This window comes from Musca domestica, unplaced genomic scaffold, assembly GCF_030504385.1.
Source record: "Musca domestica strain aabys unplaced genomic scaffold, Musca_domestica.polishedcontigs.V.1.1 10, whole genome shotgun sequence".
NCBI lineage: Eukaryota > Metazoa > Arthropoda > Insecta > Diptera > Muscidae > Musca > Musca domestica.
The window spans coordinates 3,362,389-3,385,138 of NW_026712115.1; the positions used below are offsets into that span (position 1 = coordinate 3,362,389).

Below are 22,750 nucleotides of genomic sequence, written 5' to 3' on the forward strand. Positions count from 1 at the left end.
GGTCAGGTCACAGTGGAACTCATTTGTGGAAACAATAATGGAGCGGATTAACCAACACATTGAGAACGAGAAACGAACCCTGTACCTAATATAGCTAGTAATGGGAGTCAAAAAGGGGCTGTTACCCTACATCACTATCAATATTTAGTAGAGCTACCCGTATTATTTTGGGAACTTATGTGGAATCAGATGGAACTAACATACGCGAGGTATATCCAACTCAAAATTAATCTCCACCAAATGTGGAATTTGGCATTGGTACCTCTCATATCAAATAAGATTTCATGATATGACCTCCAGATGTATTATATTAAACAAGTAAAAAAGCAGTAAGTTCGGCCGGGCCGAAATTTGAATACCCTCCACCATTTAAAACGAATTAAAAAATTTTCAAAAAATAACTAAAAATAAAATAAAATCCATTAAATATTCAAATAAAATCTTTAAAATACCTAATATCGGAAGGTGCCGATATATGAGGGATATACGATATCGTTAACCTATAAAGAGAATTCTCTGTCAGGGGGCAAAGTGCTCACAAAAACCTCCTTGTATAGAATTTCAGCCAATTCCGTTGAAAAATCTGGCTAAAATCATCATATTTTGATATGATACCCTCCATGCTATGTATGGTGGAGGGTATAAAAATGTATCTGAGCAATAGATATATGAGAAGCGATGGGGGTCTATGGGGGCTATATGAAGACGAGGACCTGCAAAGACAATTTTCTGTCTTAGGCTGTAGTATTCAATACGGACTTCAAGCACCAAATTAGAAATAATTATGGTGAATCATGTCGCTAAAATCATCAAAATACCGAATATATCGCCCATTTACTAACTTAAAAAACCTACTGGCAAATTTAACATGTGTGCAAAATTTTAGCCTTCTATCTCAATTCGTTCGAAAGATAGCGTTATTCCAACAGACAGACACTGAAATTTCAATTAGCATTACAAATGAAATGTTACGAATTAATACTAAAATGTTCCGGGTTACATGTGAAAACTGTGTAGTTCGCGCTTATTCCTAATGTTAGAATTCTTGCTTTATCTGTACACCCAATACAATTGTTACCATATTTTATACCTATTAGAACTTCTGTTTCATAAAAAAAAATTTGCTGATTCGGCTTGTGTTCAGCCATCTGAATCCTGCAAGCCCTTGGGATTTTTTTTCTTATCCTTCATAATGTATTAATATTTTTATTGGAAAACAAAAACTTTTTCCAAACATTTACAATTTAAAATTCCTTTTGGTATTTTAAAGCAATTTTCGTTATAAAAGAAAACTTTCCCTCTCTCATCCATCCAGACCACTTAAGTTAATTAACAATATATTTTTTTCTAATTTTTTTTTTTTTGGGAGGGAAAACATAAGCTTCTAACACAAAATCAATAGAACTGCTAACTGAATGGGGTAACAATGGCAACCACATAACTTTCAACTTCCAACTGGTTTAGTGCTGATCTGCTTAGAAACAACAGAGAAAAAAAAACTCGCAAAACCCAATCAAATTTATATGGAAATTGAATAAAAACGGAGAACAAATTCAACTTGGAATTGTTGTGGTTAACCAGTTTCAGTGATTCTGAGTGGCACCCTCCGGGTTTGAGTTACATGTAAAACTGAAATGTGCCAAACAAATTTAGGAAACAATTGGTATTACAAAAACTCCAGGACAACAACAACAACAGCAAAACAGTAAAAATTATTTTACCCAATGTAAAGAACTTACTAGCAATTTGACTATAGCTCTTGGACTATGAACAAATAAACCAAAAGGAATAATAATAAATAAAAATAAGCATACACACAGACACATACACAAAATAGTTTTTGGGAAATTTTTTCGGGCAAAAGGATTGGCAGTCTCCCACAAAAGCATGAATGGAGTAGGACATGAAACACATCTGCTGTGTGCTGCTGTTGTTGTTATTCTTATTACTCACAACCCAAATGATAATAAAATCAAATGAACAATATGGTTTAATTTTTTTTGGGGGGGTTTCTCTTCCTAGAAAGGAGACACATTTCAGTGTGTGTGAGAGAGAGAGGAGAATTTTGTGGCATGAAAATGTGCACAGTTTTGCTAGTGTTGAGAAGTTGAGAGTTGAAAACGTGCTGCCTTACTTTTTGTGCAGAACTATTTTTCTTGGTTTTATGGTCAACAATTAAAAGTAAAACTAAATGTTTTTTGGTGAAAAGTTTTTTTTTTCCATTTAGTTTTAAATTGAAATTAAAATCCAAAGTTTATTGGGAAGATAAAAAAAAAACTAGAAACAAAATGAATATTAAAAAATGGAAATAAAATATATAATTTTTAGTTTTAAATTAAAACTGTTTTATAACTTGCTAAGCCACAAAAAGACTCTGTAACTTTTTGATAAAAAAGTAGACACGGAGATTAATGCAGGTTGAATATTTTGTAAAAAAAATTGGCACTGAGCGTTATAGGTTTCAGTATACCGGAAAAACATTCCCTACAATAATTATCTTCCCTGGAACTTGAAATGCCAAGACTATTTTAATAACGAAAATCTGTAGGTATATATTTATATGAAAATATGGGAAATAGGGGCATTGTATCGAATATTCTGAATGCAAAAATGACAACGAATAAATGTCAAGCTTCAAGATAGGAATTAGTAAAAAAGTAGCTAAGTTCGGCCGGGTCGATCTTTTAATTCTTGAACTTGAACAATTTCAAAAAAAAAAAAAAAAAAAAAAAAAAAAAATCCGAAAATTACCACTCGAATGACAACTGTTACATGGGGACTATACGAAGACGAGGATCTGCTTATGAAATTTTTACGAAATTTGAAACATTCAAAATCATGAAAATACCGAGTATCGGGAGGTACCGTCATATGGGGGCTATAGGTATTTTTTTGCCATAGGTTGTAGTACTCCGAGGCGAACAGCTGAAGCTAGAATTGAAATTTTGGGTGGGTATCACTCTTGATCCGAAGGTGTCAGATAAGGTTGGGTTTTAGGAAATTCGTACTAGAGCGGTACTAAAAGTATTACATTTGGTACCATTTCGTATCATGTGAAAGGTTGGGGCTAAAACCTTAAATTTGGAAAGGCCGTACTAAATTTGGTTCAATTTGAATGTGGTGGGCCGGATGGAGCTGGAATGCTGAAATTTGAAATTAACCTTAATGGAATGTGAAGGTAGTTTTCGAATTTGTAAATAAAATACTAAGACGTACTAATTTCAAATTCGATCTGTACGATTTCGATTTGGTTAAACCGATAGAGCTGGAATGTTGACATTTGGGAATAAGATGGCTATTGCATCGTAGGTCTGAGGTATGTAGGTAGTTTTGGAAATTCGTACTCATTTAGTACACATAAGTTTCGAAACTTGGCACAATTTAAATTTTGGGAGAATCATTAGAATTGAAGTTCTGAAATTTAGAAACAAAACAAGTTAAAAAGTATCAGTCGGTATTACCGACAGATATATACCCTCAGCCTATGTTCGATTAAATAGTCGAAATATATTTGACTAGCGTTACAATTATTCAAACGTTTGGCCCTCTATGGAGCAGGTTCCGAAGAAATGGACCAATATTGTCCATTTCGTATCGGACCCAAAAATATGATATAAATATTCCGACGTTACTGGTATGGATTATATCGACACACTCCTTCACTTTATATGAGATATGTAATAATTTTTTTTAGAAAATGTTAAAATGTGCGTGATGTACCAGATAGAGTCTACCGAAATATTCCATTTTTATACTTCATCTGATACAAATAAAAAAATATTGAGCGAAATATTGGGCAAAATTACAAGAAAGGATATTTATTTCCAATTTTATGCGAAATCATAAATTCCGATAAATTTCATATGCATATCAGGCTTCTTATTGAGAGAAATATTTGAGCATAGCAAGTAGTAAAGAATTGCTAAATTGTTTCGAAAGTTATGACAGATAAAATTATTGAAAATTGTGACCCTTTGTGGGTGAGGTACCGGAAGGGGTTCGCAGATATATATGAACTTCACAACAGATCTTGTGTTGACAAAAATATTTGTATTTGCTTATTTTGCTTTATTTGAGCGTTTTGTTTTTCAAAATCTTGAACCCTATGTATGGGGGAGGTACCAGAAGAAATGGTTCGATCTATACCACCTTTATAACAGATCTTGTGTTGATGGAAATATTGAGATGTGCCAAGTCTAAATAGAATCGGATGTTAATTTGGCGTTTTATAAGCTTTATGGATATTCAAAATTTCGACACTTTGTGGGGGAGGTACCAGAAGGAGTGGACCGATACACTCCATGTCAACACCAGATCTTGGGTTTATAAAAATATTGGAATGTGTGAAATTTGAAGAGGTTCGGATCCTTACATCACATTTCTTAAGAGTTATAATTATTCAAAATGTTGACCCTTTGTGGGGGAGGTACTTGATGGAGTGGACCGATACTATTCATTTTAGCACCTGACCTAGGACTGACACGAATATTTGGATTTGCAAAGTTAGAGCAAAATCGGATAATCGTTTCACTTTTTGTGCAAAAAATATATTATATATATATATTTTTTTTTTGAAAATTTCGACCTTTTGTGGGGGAGGTACCAAAAGGAATGGACCGAATGGACTCTTAACACCAGACCTTAGGTTAATAAAAATATTGGGATATGTGAAATTTGAAGACAATCGGACTCTTACATCACATTTTATAAGAGTATTAATTATTCAAAAATTTTAACCTTTGTGGGGGAGGTACTTGATGGGGTGGACCGATATTGTCCATTTTCGCACATGACATAGCACTGATGAAAATATTAGGATTTGCAAAGTTCGAGCAAAATCGGATTGTCGTTTCTCTTTCTGTGCAGAAAATATTTTTTGAAAATTTCTACCTTTTGGGGGGAGGTACCAGAAGGAGTGTTCCGATACATTCCATTTTCACTCCAGGCCTTGGTCTAATAAAATTAATGGGATGTGTGAAATTTAAAGACTATCGGACTCTTAAATCACATTTAATAAGAGTTGTAATTATTCAAAATTTTGACCATTTGTGGGGGAGGTACTTGATGGAGTGGACCGATATTGTCCATTTTCACACCTAACCTAGCACTGATGAAAATATAAGAATTCGCAAAGTTCGAGCAAAATCGGATTATCCTTTCTCTTTCTGTGCAATAAATTCGTTTCTTTGAAAATTTTGACATTTTGTGTGGGAGGTACCAGAAGGAGTGGACCGATATCGCCCATCTACGAACTCGATCTAAGTTTGACAAAAATAGTACGATGTACCAAGTTTGGATCAAATCAGATACTTCCTTCGAGAGTTATCGTGCGCACCAGCAAGCCAGACAGACAGACAGACGGACAGACAGACGGACGGACGGACATCGGTAGATCGACTCCAAATGTTCTGAAACGGATTTGGTCCAAAGAGACCTAGGGTCTAAAACCCTTATTTCGACTAGGCACGTTTTGACCGTATCAAATGATATATACCCTCTGAAGCCATATGGCTGAGGGTATAATTACTATTAGAAATAAGATTGCTGTTGAAGTGTAGGATTGCGATATGGAGGTAGTTTTGGTAATTTGTTGTTATATGTACTAAAATGTACTAACTTTGGTACAATTTGGGTTTGGAGGGAACCGATAGAGCTGCAATCCTGTGGGAGTGTATGATTGTTGTGTGGAGGGGGTTTTCGCAATACTTTTGAGCACGAAAATTACTAAATTTAGTGTAACGTGAACGGATACTGCTTGAAATCGGAAATTTTGTATTACGATCACTGTTAGTGTGTAGTGTTGAGATTTCGAGGAGGTTGTGGAAATACGTACTAAAAAGTACTAAATGGTGCTAAACTTGGTATTTGGGTAGGAAATTGAGTTGGAAATCTATAATTTGGCATTATAATCACCATATGTGCATTTTGGTTTATACTTAGCGGGGAATATTGAAATATTTCCTAAAAAGAACGAGAACACAAAATATTTAATTTGGTATTTGGGGGAAGAGTTAAAACAGGAAATTTGTAATTTCCGAAGTGTATACTAACTACAAGAACTGTACTAAATTTGGTGCAATTCAATTTTGGTTGAACAGAGGCTGGTTATTTGTAATATAGGTATTAGGGTGCCTGTTGGTTGTAGGTTTGCTGAAAAAGAGGTTGTTTTTGAAATGTGTACTACAAGTGCACGAGAAGTACTAAATAGTACTATAACTGGTACAATTTGACATTGTATAGTGCTTGAAATCTGCAATTTGTTATTGTCGTCGCTATGTTAATTTTTAGTCTGCAGCTGGTTCCTGAAACATGTATCACAATTGTACGAAATGTACCGAATAGTACTTTATTTGATATTGAGTGAAGGGATAAAGATAGAATTCAGAAATGTTATCATTAAATTACTGATGATATCTGTGTTTGAGATTTGGTGGTGGTTTGAAAATGGGTCCTATATTTTACGAAAAGTACTAAATGGCATTAAATTTGGTATTGGGTGAATGTATGATCAAAGCTGGAATATTAATGTTTGCTGTAGAAATTCATAGAATATACGTACGAAATGGTACAAAATTTGACCTATAGTATAGGAATAGAATTGGAATTATGGACTTTGGTATTAGGATCTCTATGCGTTTAGATGAGTAGGTAAATTTGGTAATTCTTACAATAAAGTGATCATTTAGTGCTTAGTGATACGGAATTTGGTGAAAGCGTTTAGATAAGGAGGCGTGTTGGAAATGCCTATTTGAACTCATAAAAAGAGAGAATACGTGCGGAATTTTGGCACCACAAACGACATTTAAGTGAGAATTTTCCAGAAAAAAGTTATTCGTGATGGAATTCAAGCGTGATAGTGCGATTTCTTTATATTTGTCTGGAAAACCACAAGCACTTCAGCATTTAAATGGGAATAAATCTTTTGTGTCTCGTACCATCGCTCGTTACCGTGATACTGGTAGCGTAGTCCGACGTTAAGGAAGTGGCCGGAAGAAAACAACAACATCAGCAGAAATGGTTCGAAAAGTAAAGAAGCGACTTGATCGAAACCCGCGTCGCATTGGCCGAAAAATGGTAGTGTGCTGAACATATCGCAATATTCCATTCGACAAATATTGAAAAATGAGCTCGGGGTAAAGCCATTGAAATTCCAAAACGTGCAAGATTTTACACCGCAACAGAAAGAAAATAGACTCAAAAGAACTTTTTTGCTTGGCCGAAAGTGGCGAACTGCCGAATTTGGTTTTCTCCGATGGGAAAACAGCCCATCAGTTTGTAAACAAACAAAATGATCGTGTTTACTTACCAAAGAGGTCAGCTGAAAATGTACACCTTCGATTGGCCATCAGTACTCAAGAGTCGGCCATGGTGATCGTGTGGGCCGCCATAACAGCCGATGGTCGCTCTCCGCTCGTATTAATCGACCGTGGTATCAGAATAAATGCCAAATATTTTCGCGAAAATATTCTGGTGAGTGTATTAAAGCCTTGGGCACGCAAATTTTTGGCTGAAGACCTTGGGCATTTCAACAGGACTCAGCACCATCACCCTCAGAACGCGCCATCAAAGAATGGCAATAAAATGAGGTTCCTCGCTTCATTTCAAGCGCACAATGGCCACCAAAATCTCCGAATACCAATCCGTTGTCTGCAGTATTTTGGAAAGCAAGGTTAGAAATAAAAAACACTAAAGTTTCGATCACCTCAAGCAAGTGCTTCGGTTTCATTTGCCGTGTGAAGGTGATAATTGTGCCAAAAGGTTACCAATTCGATCAAATCTAAACTTATTCTAAAATTTGATGCTATTTCCGACAATTTTTGCTTTCATTCAAAAAAATGTAAAAATTATGGCGTTTAACTTAGTTGCAGTTGTTTTTAATTCTCCCTGTACATTTCGTACTGTTTTTCCGCCTGTAAAAATCCGTAGGGTACCCTAAATCAATTTTCCTGGCTCAATTTCATTTACACTGCCAATTGCCTTGTTTTTTTCCGATTTAATCTGGTTCGAAAAGTGCCCTTATTCTAAATTTGTAGCAATTTGTATTGCCATACCTTGTTCCATCCATTTATATACTTTTTGCCTCTTCGATATCCCGTGTGCAATTTCTCATGCAATTGTTTTCTATTGCCACGATTTAGTTGAGTTTAGTTTGGATAAATTGTTCTTACGTTACAATACTAACAACAAAGCCCCAACAAAACCCCGAGACAAAAAAAAAAAAAAAAAAAAACCCTCGTTTTTACATCAACGTGATTCACAGTTACAAATGCCACGCCAAGCTGGAAAAATAGCAATTTAGTAGTTCGTCACACTAGTCCTTGTTGGAGGCTATCAAAAAATGCCTTCAACAAAAAACAAGACATACACACAACATTGTATTCAATCAGTTTCCGTTAAGACAGAACTTTTCGCTGTGTCTGTGTACGTGTGTGTCTGTGTGCAATGACAGAAAACAAAACTAGATTTTCACATTGCAAATTGGAAACAAAGTTTTGTTCCGAAAGCTAAGCAAAAACAGATTGAATGCCCGAACATTTTGAATGTGTGGAAAATTTACGACACTGACAGGCTTTTTTCGTTTGATTTTTTACCCATTTTTGGATTTCTTTTTTTCCTTGGTCTTCTTGTTGATGGAATGCCTAAAATGGAATTTTCAGGTTTGAGTCAAATTTAATTTGTTGCAAAGTGGAAAAAACATTTAGGTAATAGTTAGTTGATATCTTGTTCAGAGAGAACGGGAGATTGAAAAAGTTTCAAGGCTTTCAGTGTTTTGTTGGAATGAAATTGAGGTATAAAAAATTGGATGTAAGACTAACTTTTGGCACAACATAAGAAGTTAAAAAAGTTTAATTAATTTTCTTTTTGAAAATTGTTAATTTGTTGTTATTGGAATTTTTTTGATATTTGAAATTTTTATCAATTAGCTTGATATTTGAAATTAGTGCATTGGAATATCTCTGAAATAAATTTATTGTCATTACTAATGTTTGATGTTATTTTTGTTTTTGTTACTATGGTTGTCACTTGAAATAAAAACAAGTAAAAACTGAAAGTTCGGCCAGGCTGAACTTTGAATACCCTCCAAAATTTGTAAGTAATTTGGCATTTTTCAAAAAAAAAAAAAAATAAATAAATAAATAAAAAAAATAAAATAAAAAACTAAATAAAATAAAATCCCATTATTGTTGTTTTTATAAAAACAACGTTTGTTTATGAGTGGAGAACGATGGTAATGTTTACCACGGGGTAAGGCAGGGAATACCTAGGTTTCGGAAAGAGCCACCAATCCTCATCAGTTCCCTTGTTTCTTGTCTGGGATATTCTCCCCAGAAGTTATTTTAAAAATAACTTCTATGACAAAAAACATTTTTTACCCAAGTGACGAGATCGTAAGCTCAATAGAAGAGGAACAAAAGAATTACATAAAACTAAAATTCTTTACCCCATGGTAAACATTACCATCGTACTCCACTCATAAACAAACGTTGTTTTTATAAAAACAACAATAATGGGATTTTGCCTGACGATTTTGCAACAACAAAATACTATGGTATCCCAAACAAGCAAGCCAAATACTGCTCTAAAATAAAATCCGTTAAAATTGTTGTTAAAATCTTAAAAATACCAAATGTAGCTGTTATATTATGGTCTATACGACGATGTGGACCGGCATAGGCAACATTTGTTATTAGCCATTACAATATTCAAACTTAAAAAAATGGTGAATAATGTAGTTAATATCATCAAACTACCGCATATCGACAGGTACCGTTATATGAGGGCTATACGGAGAAGTGGACCTGCACAGACAACTTTCTTTTATGGGCAGTAGTATCCATTACGAACTTCAAATACCAAATTTGAAACAATTCCGGTGAAAAATGTCGCTAAAATCATCAAAATACTGAATATCGGGAGGTACCGTTATACGGGGGCTATACGAAAACGTGGACCTGCAAAAATATATTTTTGTCATAGGTTGTAGTATCCATTATGAAATTCAAATACCAAATTTAAAATAATTCCGGCGAATAATGTCGCTAAAATCATCAAAGTACCGAATATCGGGAGATTCAGTTATGTGGGGGCTATAGAACATTTTTGCCATAGGCTGTAGTACCCATTATGTACTTCAAATACGAAATTTGAAATAATTCTGGCAAATTATGTCGCTAACATCATCAAAATACCGGGTATCGGGAGGTAGCGTTATATGGGGGCTATACAAAGGCCTGAACCTGCAAGGAAAATTTTCTGTCATACGCTGTAGTATCGTTGACGAACTTCAAATATCAAATTTGAAACATTTACGGAGAATAATGTCGCTAAAATCATTAAAATACCGAATATATAAAGGTACCATTATATGGGGGCTATACGAAGACGAGGACCTGCACGGACAATTTTCTGTCATAGGCTGTAGTATCCATTTCAAACTTCAAATACCGAATTTGAAACAATTCCGGTGAATAATGTCGTTAAAATCAACAAAGAACCTAATATCGGGAAGTGCCGTTATATGGGGGCTATGCCAAAACGTGGCCCTAAATGACCCACTTTCCATACCAAAAGTCCTGCAGACATAATATACATTTGAGTAAAATTTGATTAGCCTTCTTCATTTCGTTCGGAAGCTAGAGTGATTACCAAAGACGAATAGAAATACAGACGGACGGACATCGCATAGAATTTTATGCTGATCAAGAATATATATACATTGTGGGGTCTAAAATGTATATTTCGATATGTTACAAACGGAGTGACAAACTATACTATAGTAGAGGGTATACTATTGATTGTATTGCTACCTGTGGCGTATACATTGTGGCAACACGTATACGCAACATAATCCTCTCATATATCTTTGTAATTAGATAACTTTTTATACTCAATTTTTAAGAAAATTGCTACTCACCGAAGAAAAATGTATTCGTCTTCCTAGAAAAAATGGAATAAAACATAAAATAAGAATTATATTTACATTTTAAGACATTTACTTACAAAACTGAAAATTCAATACCTTTTCTACCAATTTGTGTTTTTTTTGTTTTGCAACAGCAAAAACATATTACAATATCAAAGAGATTTCCTATTTAAATTTTCTTTCAATATTTCAGAAGAAATAAATACATTTTAATCCCCCTTATCGAATAAGTAAATATCTCCTTATGACATCTTATTTATGCATAACATTTAAATTTTTTATTTTTATAATTTTAAGCAATTAACATTGTAGTTGGCATATTTGAGAAATATTTTTTTTTTAATTACAAATTGAAATTGTAACAAGATTCCATACGAACAGAAATTAAAAATCTTGTCGAGTTTTTTTTTTTTTTTTTTTGTCTGATTCAGAATTTTCTTTCAAATTACCCAAATTTCTTTCAAAGAAAGAAATTCTTTGGAATTTTCACAAACACCAGAAATAGACATGACTTTGCTGCCGCATAGAATTTCCACAGAAGACTATGATGTTTGGTCATCCAAGCATTTATTCATCAGAATATCATCATCATCGCCATCTTCCACAAAACATTGTTTGTGGCCTTTGGCATTTTTCCTACTCTGCACTAGATTTCTTTTTCTAAAAATGAAGGTAATTGAATTGATGCTGCTTCTATTTTGTGTGCTTTTTTTCAAAGTGGTTATTGCAGTTGTCAGATTTTCTTTTGGCAGTTTTCCTGTGATTTAGGAAGACAACGTTTTGAGTTGTTTCTTTATGAAATGAATGGTCTTTAGCTGTGTTGAATTGTGAATGAAAATTTGACAAATGCATCATGCTGAAAAATAATTTGAAGAAGAGATAGCTGTCGGGGAATAGAGTAGGAGTCAAGCTCAAAAGAAGAGAAAGTTATGCTTAGTAATTTACAAGGTCATATTCCCTGGTAATTTATGTAATTAGAGGGGTTAGGTTTTGAATGACATACAACTCTCCTCATTTAACGTATTAAAAATCATTTCTATTTATAGGAATTATTTGGAAATGCGCAAACTGAAAACAGAACATAATCTGACTCTGTTGACAAAAATATTATAAAATTGTCAAATAATATCAATTTTACTATTGCCACAGCGGCTATGTATGTTTTCTATTTATATTTATATATTAATAAATGCGTCGATATAGTTTTAATATCATTTTTAAATGGAACAACCTTTTTTGGAATACGGCGTAGGACGTTATTTAAAAAAATACTGTTCAGAAAGATAGAAATGATATAAAAAACAAATAAAAAAACTGCCGAACTTTAAGTACCCTCCAACATTTGGAATGAATTTGGCATTTCCAAAAAAAAAAAATCCGTTAAAAATTCTGTTAAAATCTTAAAACGAATTAGCCGTTATATTAGGGTCTACAGGATGAGATAAAAAACTGCAACAAAGTCAAACGCCATAATTTTTACATTTTTTTTTAATTTTATTGAATTAAAGCAATAAATATTGGAAATAGCATCAAATTTTAGAAAAAGTTTAGATTTGTTCGAATTGGTTACCTTTGGCACGAATTATGGCCTTCAAATGGCCAATGAAATCGTCACACACTGCCCGAATTTTGCTCTGCGGTATTTTGACCCATTGCCGGCAAAGCGCTTGCTTGAGGTGATCGACACTTTGGTATTTTTTAGTGCCAACCTTGCTTTCCAAAATACTCCAGATACAATAGTCCAACGGATTGGTATCCGGAGATTTTGGTGACCATTCTTGGGTGGCGCGTGCTGAGTTCTGTTGGAATATCCAAGGTCTGTGGCCAAAATGTTTGCGTGTCCAAGGCTTTAATACACCCTCCAGAATATTTTCGCGATAATATTCGGCACTTATTCTGATGCCACGGTCAATTAATACGAGCTGAGAGCGATCATTGACTGTTATGGCGGCCCACACCATGCCGGCGCTTGAGTTCTGGTGGCCAATCGAAGGTGCACATTTTCAGCTGACCTCTTTGGCAAGAAAACGCGATCATTTTGTTTTTAAATAAACAAAATGATCGCGTTTTCTGCTGGTCAACGAATGTTTTCTCATCGGAGAAAACCAAATTAGTTGTTTCCCACTTTCGGCCAAGCGAAGCAACTCTTTCGCTCTTTTGAATCTATTTTCTTTTTGTTGCGCTGCAAGTTCTTGCACTTCTTGGAATTTCAATGGCTTTACCTCGAGCTCATTTTTCAATATTAGCCGAAGGCAAAATTGCGATATTTTCAGCTCACGAGCCATTTTTCGGCCACTGCGACGCGGGTTTCAATCAAGTCGCTTCTCTACTTTTCGAACCATTTCTACTGATGTTGCTGTTTTCTTCCGTCCAATTCCTTCAAGTCGGGCTACGGTGCCAGTATCAAGCGATGGTGCGAGACACAAAAGATTAATTTACATTTAAATTCTGGAGTGCTCTAACGATAACCACTTTTGGTTTTCCCGCCAAATATAAAGAAATCACACTATCATGCTTGAATTCCATCACGAATATACTTTTATCTGGAAAATTCTCACCAAAATGCCTTAGTACGCTTATAAACAATGTCGGACGAGTGGCATAGAAATGATAGCAGTCTGAAGTTGGTTGTAGTTTTTCATCTCTCCCTGATAATGCAATATAGTACTACATTTCAAAGTTCAGTAGCAAAATTTAACATTGATAAGAACAGGGTAGAACAATTTGCAATTTCAAAAATACTTTTTAATTTTTCATATGAGTCGAAGCTTAAAATTATTTAACTCCCAACCTTGAAAATTGCATGGTTTAAAATTTCTTTCATGGAAAAAAGTGTTGATTTCTGATAATAAAAAGGGTATTGATAGACGTTTTCACCAGATCATAAAGGAATTGGCACCAAATCTTTTTCAAGTCGAATATTTTCTTACTAATTATGCCATTATGACATACATAATAACAAAAACTTGGACAATTTTTGAGAAAAGTTTGATTTAAAGTGCACCAAAAATTTAAAATTTTAAAAACTTGAATTACGCTTAGTGTTACACTCAATATCAATATCATCTCCAATAATTTTTCTGCCACAAATCAAGACAAGAACAGCACCCAAAAGCGTGGCATACATTCAATGTACTCAATACTCTGGAGAGTCTTTGCAACAAAATAAATTTGGCTATATTCTGCTTACCATAATCTCAAGTAATTGCCACTCGACAAATAGCATAACCAACTTAACCTTGCCGCAGCCACATAAACAGATGAACCAAACGAACAAGACGTACACAAATCTTGAAAATTGGGTACTTTGCGCAAATTAGCAATCAGACAAGGGGTACGAGAAGTAGAAGCAGTTACAACAAAACTGTATTCAAATACCAAATTCTATGGAACAATATAGCAGAAAGACACACACACACAAATCCCCTTATTTCGTTGAAGGAGAAGAAGAAGGAGAACAAAAAGAACAAGCTATTCTTCGTCTTGCAATTGCAGCTCAAGGTTGCCAAGCAAATGGATAACGCAACAACAAAATGTTACGTCTCCTGGGCGAGGCATTAAACCTGTGAATGAAAAATGTTTTTCATTGAATTTAGATTTTTTTTCAAAAGGGAGTTTTTCTTAGGTTGTTTGTTTTGGGGGATTTAAGGTGAGAAAATGTAAAAAAAAACAATAAACAAAAATAAAAAATAAGAAAATATACAAGAAAAAAAAAATAACGGAAAAGCAAGACATGGTAAATAAATTAAACTCTGCTCTGGATTTCAAGGTTTGCTTTCATTCCGAATGGCTTTGTTTTTTGTTTCGCTCAAAATAAGATTAATATTTTCTAGTGGTGTATTAAAACTCGTTGGTCTGGTCATACTATTATTCCAAAATTTGTAATATTTACGGTATTTCAAAAAACAGAAATTTAATTCCCTGGAATTCAAAAAAAAAAAAAAAAAAAAAAATAATAATAATAATAATAATAATAAATAAATAAATAAATAAAATAAAAAAAAATAATAAATATATAACAAAAAAATGAAAAAAAATATTGTTTAAACCTGCAAAAAATTGTATTTGCTCCCAAATCAACTCCTCCTCAGAAATTCCTCTTTGCTGTTTCCTCAACACTGTGACCGCCTCAATTACCAAATCATCCATGTAGATTATAGTTCCGAAGGCCTTAATAAAAACTGTAAAACAGTTCTCTTGCTTGCTTTTCATTTGAGCAGAAAATAATTTGATTGGAACAGAACAAGCGGTTACAGCTTATTAGCTGTCTTAAACAGATTCACATTATGTTGTTGTTGTTGCTTTTTTCTTGTTTTTCACAATTTGCTGATTTTCAATTGCCATAATCCGGCACAAATCTACAAATCCCAGTTTCCACCACCACGACGCCAAACACTCAAGCGGAAAGTGTATTTTTCTCTTTACATTGGCGCAACGAAAAACGAAAATCTCCATTGCCACCAACGCCAACAACGGACAACTCTGAGAACGTTGCATCGTGGCAAGTATTTGCTTTGTACTTGATTATGTTCGGATTTGGTTCGTCTTTCAATTGCAACAGATATTTCGTACGGCACGATGGACCGGATTTTCAAAGAGTTTGGCCGTTTGTTTATTTAATAGATTTCAAGCCAATTTACACTCACTCATACAAATGCACCCACAGAGTGCACAACGGGGCAGTGTGACTGTGGGTCTTGTTTGGTTGATACGCTAGTTATAGTTTACCCCGTGCAGACAAAAAACAAGCTATTCAAATGGTCCAATTTTGTGGAGGGGAAAAATACACAAAATAACAAAGGATGGTGTCCGGTTTATAGTTGTGGCAACACAGTGATTTCAAAACATTTCGGTTTTGGTGGAGGAAAATCACTGCCTGTTTGGTACGCATGAAAAGTCTTGAAATTAATATACGATTCGGACTTAAATTTTCACATTCTAATAATTTGCCCAGCTTAAATAAAGTTCGAAAATGTATAACATCGGTTCACTTCTTTCCCATGTGGTATCGCTACTTGTGGTAAAAATAGACTAAGTTTAAAAAAATACTGAAAATTAGAGGGGTATCCCATTACGTTCACACTTGGCATATGATTAGCAGGCATACTGTATGTTGTGTCTCCCCTCATTGTGGTACCTTCCAAAGCAAAGGATCAAAGTTTCGAATAATCATAACTTTTTTTTTTACCGAAAATGTCCATATTCCAAAACATATGCCAGCACTAAAACTAGAGCGTCAAAAAGACATATTCTACAGAGCATAACAAAATAAAGTAATCCTATTTATACAATTATCGCATTTCTCTGATTTCGGAAATCAATATTTAATTCTAACTTTTATGATTTTTCACAATTTTTTCCATTAGCAAATATGGTATTTTTTCCATATTTTATGCCCTCAGCCATATGACTACAGAGAGCCTCATCACCCAAAACGTGCCTCATCGAAATAATCGTTTAACACCCTAGGTTTCTTTGAACCAAATCCATTTCAGGAGCCGATCTAGTCCGTCCGTACGTCTGTCTGTCTGGCTGGTGCGCACGACAACTCTCGAAGGGATTATCCGATTTTGTCCAAACTTGGTACATCGTAATATAAATATCCAACTTAGATCGAGAGCTCGGAGAGGGGCAATGAAATGTTATATAATAGCCCAATTGTCTAATTTTTTGTCAGTAATTTACAAACTCTATACCTGGTATGAAGATGGTGTAGATTGGAACACTCCTTCTTGTACCTCCTCCGCAAAGGGTCAATATTTTAAATACCTATAACCTTCATAAAATGCGAAATGAACATATGATTATTTTTAAACTTGGCAAATCCCAATATTTCTACCAACAAAAAACTGATATGAAGATGGTACAGATCAGATCGCTTCTTCTAGTACCTCGTCCACAAGTGATAAAATTTTGAATTCAAATAACCCACATTTGGAAATTTTCACAAAAAAAAGAAAAAAAAAAGATCAGTTAAAAATTCTATAAAAATCTTAAAAATACCGAATTTGGCCGTTATATAGGCAATTTTTGTCATAAGCCATTACAATATTTAAATACGAAACTTGAGAAAAAAATCGGCCTAAAATAATATCGAATATCGAAGATATGTGAAGACCTGCATAGACAATTTTCTGTCACAGGCTGTAGTACCTATAAGAAACTTCAAATACGAAATTTTAAACAATTTCGGAAATAATAGTACCTAAAGTCATCAAAATACCGAATATAGGGAGGTACCATTATATGGGGGCTATAACAAAACGTGGACCTACATGGTCCCTTTTCAGTACCAAAATATACGTTTGGGAAAAATTTTATCAACCTACCTCATTTCGTTCGGAAGCTAGAGTGATTTCCACAGACGGACAACAGTGCTAAATCGACATAGAATTTTATGCAGATCAAGAATATATGTAGTTTGTGAGGTCTGCCATGTATTAGGTGTTACAAACGGAATGACAAACTTAATACACCCTCCATATTATTGTGGAGGTTATACAAAAAGTCTGTTAATTTGTTATATGGACACACAAGTTTTGGCATTATTTCGCAATCCTAATCCCAATCCCTGCCCCCTTTTCAAAAGCGTTTTGGCACGTTATTCCCGGAGGAACTTCAGTTTGATCTGCTCACAGTTGTTTCGATTATATGTTAGCGAAAGAACCTTGATCCGTTGTTCTTTTCTACTTATTTTTTTCGCAGAAGTTGAGGCGCTCTGGGCCTACGAACTGTCAGTAGCCAGTGTAGTAGCAACAAGTTCGTTCAGCTATATATCGCTCATAACCCGTTCGCTTGTAAACAAACAGAAGCGAGTTCAACTGCACTTACGAGCTTATCGTATGCATGTCGAGCTTAACAAAAAGATTTCTTTAAAAGGAAGAGTTCCTTAACCGTTCGTTTCAATTACCAAAAACATAATACGGCATTGTCTACAAACTGTCTTTGCTAGCGACTACAACATTGTTGTCATCACTAGAGCTACCAATTGTGGTTATATCGCCTTCGAGTTAAATATTTTCATCCAGAATACACCAAGGGTGCTCCACGAATGTCTCTCTACAAATGATCAATAGAATGCCTAAAAATTGTCTCCAACATAAAAATTAACACAAGCATGACAACCCTTCGATCAATAATAAATGTCTTCGATTTAAAATTTAACATCTAAAAGTCCGATCATCGATACATTCTCTATTATCCAAATATGAACAATAGAGTTTTCAATTTAGGCATTTTTGAGCTCCATAAGTTGTCTGGTACCAAATATCATTCTTTTGGGGTGCATATAATGCACTGAGGTACTCAATACCCTAAATCGGATCGAATTTCACCAAATTTAAAGTACTTGCTTCTAGACTAAATTTGGTCGGATGTGCAAAATTCTGGTCATTTGGACTGATATTAGCCATTTGGTGCGCAATTAACGCGAAATCGGTTGAAGATATATGCGGGAGCTATATCCTAACCCGATCTGATCTCTATAAAATTGGACAGATGTATTTTTGAGCTCCATAAGTTAGCTGGTACCAAATATAATTCGTTTGGAGTGCATATCCCGCATTGAGGTACTAAATACCCTAAATCGGATCGATTTTCTCCAAATTTAAAGTATTTACTTGTAGACTGAATTTGGTCGGATGTGTCAAAATTCTGGTCATTTGAACTGATATTAGCCATTTGGTGCACAATTAACCCGAAATCGCTTGAAGATATATGGGAGCTATATTTAACTTTGAACCGATTCTCACCAATTTCAATAGGGTTCGTCCTTGGGCCACACAAATATTGTTTGGCAAATTTCATCTCAATCGGATAATAAATGCGACCGGCATTTTGTTGACAAGAATACATGGACGGACAGATGGACTGACATGCATAAATCGACAGAAACTGATTCTATGAATTTCCTCAAAAGTAACTATCTCGCTTCCTTCTTCAATTTACAAACAAATGCACAACGACATAATACCCTTACCAGTATGTGGTGTAGGGTAAAAAATTATCGCAAACGGATCAGTTAGAAGCCACACGTTCTGTAAATGTGAGCTGTCACAAGACGCTATTAGCCAGCTCATGCATAGATTTCTGTTAAACTTCAAGTTTTTGTAAACCACAATCAGATAGTCATATCAAAATCACGATTCACACCAGAACCTTACGGTAGGGATCCCCATAAATTACAAGTGAATATCATAGTCTTATGAGCGAAAAACTGAATACAATTCAAAATGATTTCACCGCCTGGCATAAAACTAAGTTATGCAACCCAGAAATTAGGTAAATATAATATATATGGGTTGTTAGTCGTTTTAATCTTGAAATAATTAAATGTTGCTTTTCTGAGTAATTGGGTAAGATCAATGAAGCTGCCACATCGGCGCGTATGATTTTTCACATTACTCATACTTTTCTGAGACATTGGGTAATGAAGCTGTCACAAGGGTACGTATGATTTTTCACATTACTCATACGCCACGATAAAAATGTTAACTTTAGTGTAGAGATTTCCCCAATTCTCATCATATTTAATTTCTCATCATATTTAATTTACTATTTTTTTTTTTTTTTTGAGGAATAGCATTTCTAGTTAAAAACAACTCAGGTTATGATTTAGTAATTATATCTAATCAATTATAACTCTCTGCAAATTCAGCCTCAAACTTTGAAGTTGTATTCCTTCACCTCCTGAATCTTCCAACTCATATATTACCATGTTATAGTATTTTGGTGATGAACGAGTATGTATCGATTGGTTTTTACTGTGCCTGCAGTACAAAAGAAGTGCTTGCAGACACTGTACATCGGCCTCATTTGACCAAATTCAATGTTGAAACTTGCCAAAAATAAAACAACAACTACCACAAACAAACACAGAATCATCTCTCAACTCGAGTGCCAACAACACAACTAACAAACAACAGATGAAGTGGAAAAACTGGCCAAAAAACCAAATTGAAACTGAATGGGTTTTCATTTTGCGTTAAATTATGAAGCAATGCCATGCCGGGGTTTTTTCTTCTCAAGTTGCAGTTTTTTTTTTCGTGGAATCTGTAGTTGAGTCAAAAGGAACGGCAAAGCAAAAGTAGAGGGTAAATATCATAGGATTTGTTCAATAACGTTCTCGTTTTTTTGTGTTTCTTGCATGAATTCAATTTTACCGTTTCTGTTTTCAAGGAGGCTATGGCGATGGCGGCGGCGGCGTCATGCCAAAGTTAACAGATTTGAGTATTTGTAAAAGGCTATCATTAACCGTAGATTATTTGCTCAGCGAACGAGAAGAAGAAACGAAAACGAATGAACGAACGAACGAACGAACGAGCGAACGTTAGGGAGTACAGATGAAGCGATAATTGAGATGAAATGTAAAGGAAATGCTAATGATAATTATGGTAATTGAAGTGTTGTGCACCAGAAAAGATGAAGATGAAAAATGTCTGCTTGATTACTTTGGATTTTCTTTCTCTCACGCAAATTAGCTCACTGCAACTTCGGGGGTAATAATGGTGCCAATAGCTCATCAGCTTGAGTATATAATAATATGCAATTATGTATATTATGTTAGTATTTGATACTTTTTACTTTATTAGAGAAAAAAAAATATGGAAAATAAAGAAGTTAATTAAAACAAGTAAAATAGTATCGGTTTTGTTGACAGTTGTATGCCCTCAGCCAATGTTTGATTATTTAAAAATATTTTTACTTCTGTTATGATTTTTCAAATTCTTGACCCTCTATGGAGTGGATTTTGAAAAAATGGGCTAATATTGTCTATTTCGTATCGAACCTAAATAAATATGATATAAATATTACAATGTGCCAGGTTCGGACTATATTGGTAACTTCCTTCACTTTATATGAGATATGTGATAATTTTTAGAAGATGTTAACATGTGCTTGAGGTTTCAAATCCGAAGTATTCCATTTTCATGCTTCATTTAATACAGATTAAAACCAGTAAATAAAGTCTTAAAGTCGGGCGGGGCCGACTTTATGATACCTTACACCACTTTGCTAATTTAGTAGAGCTCCACATAACAATTAAAAGTTTTTATGGGAGAATTCAATCATACACGCTATGATTATAATTATAATTTAAAGTTTAAAGGACTAAATATGCCGAAGCATTTGTATCATTTAACTTCGAATTGTATTGCCCATTTGGTGAACAATTAATTTGAAATCGGATAAAGATATATATGGGAGCTATATCCAAATCTGAACCAATCTCGATAAAATTTAGCAAAGATATTTCTGAGCTGTATTTGATATATTTCCCTGAATATCGTTGTTACGGAGTGCATATTACGGTTGTAGGTAACAAATATAACAAATCGGATGAACAATATATATTGAAGCTATAGCTATATCTGAATCGATCTTCACCAAATTTGACATACTAGCTTCTAGATTCAATTCGGTCGCATGTGCCAAATTCTGGTATAGCCAGAATTATAATAAATACTGGTATGACCAGAATTATAAGAAAATCGAACAGTTATATCCAATTTTATGCGAAATCATATATTACAAATTCCATATTTCAAAGAATCCCTGATTTGTTTCGCAATTTATGACAGATAAAAGTATTGAAAAGTGTGAGTATTGAAAGAGTGTGTGTGGGTGAGGTACCAAAAGGGGTTTGCAGATATAGAGCATCTTCACAACAAATCTTGTGTTAGCAAAAATGTTTGTATGTGTGAAATTTAAAGAGAGAGAGTTGGATGCTTATTTCTTTATGCGTTTTATTTTTCAAAATCGTGAACCCTATGTGAGCAGGTACCAAAAGAAATGGTCCGATCCCTACCATCTCTATAACAGATCTTGTGTTAATGAACGTATTGAGATATACCAAGTCTGAATGGAATTGGATGTTAATTTCCAGTTTTATGAGTTTCATAGATTCTCAAAATTTTGACTCTTTAATGGGGGAAGTACCAGAAAGAGTGGACCGATATATATCATTTTCACACCAGACTTTGGAGTAGTAAAAATATTGTGTTGTGTGAAATTTAAAGAGAACTTGATGCTTATTTCGGATTTTATAATCGTTTTTGTTATTCAAAACCTTGACCCTTTTTGGGGAGGTACCAGAAGTAATAGCCCGATCACTACCATCTTTATAACAGATCTTGTGCTGATGGAAACATTGAGATGCACCAAGTCTGGAATCAGATGTTAATTTCCCCTTCTATGAGCTTCATGGATATTGAACATTTTGAGCCTCTGTAGGGGAAGTACCAGGAGGAGTGGAAAGATATATTCCGTCTTACTACCAGATCTTGGGTTATTAAAAATATTGTGATGTGTGAAATTTGAAGACAATGATGCAAGAGTCATATTTCATAAGAGTTATAATTATTTAAAATTTTTACCCATTGTGGGAGAGGCACTTGATGGTGTGGACCGGTATTATCCATTTTTGAACCTAACCCATCAGTGACGCAAATATTAAGATTTGCAAAATTAGTGCAAAATTAGATTATAGCTTCTCTTTCTGAGCAGAAAATATATATCTTTTTTGAAAATTGTGACCTTTTGTGGGCGAGGTACCGGAAAAAGTGTACCCATATATTCGATCCTAACACCAGATCTTGGGTTAATATAAATATTGGGATGTGTGAAATTTGAAGGCTATCGGACTCTTACATCACATTATATAAGAGTTGTAATAGTTCAAAATTTTTACTCTTTGTGGGGAAGGTACTTGATGGAATGGACCGATATTTCCCACTCTTAATACTAGACCATGGGTTAATATAAATATTAGGATGTGTGACATTTGAAGACAATCGGACGCTTACATCACGTTTTATAAGATTTGTA

The 22,750-nt window shown here is 34.4% G+C and overlaps 1 protein-coding gene across 1 annotated transcript in view; it reads right to left on the reverse strand.

Moving 5' to 3' along the window:
• LOC101897675 (protocadherin-like wing polarity protein stan) overlaps window positions 1-22,750 on the reverse strand; it is a 158,560-nt gene that overhangs the window by 84,423 nt on the left and 51,387 nt on the right. Inside the window, exon 3 of the mRNA XM_059125595.1 lies at window positions 10,916-10,938. The gene's annotated coding sequence lies outside the window, so the exon portion shown is untranslated. The remainder of the gene's footprint in view (window positions 1-10,915; window positions 10,939-22,750) is intronic.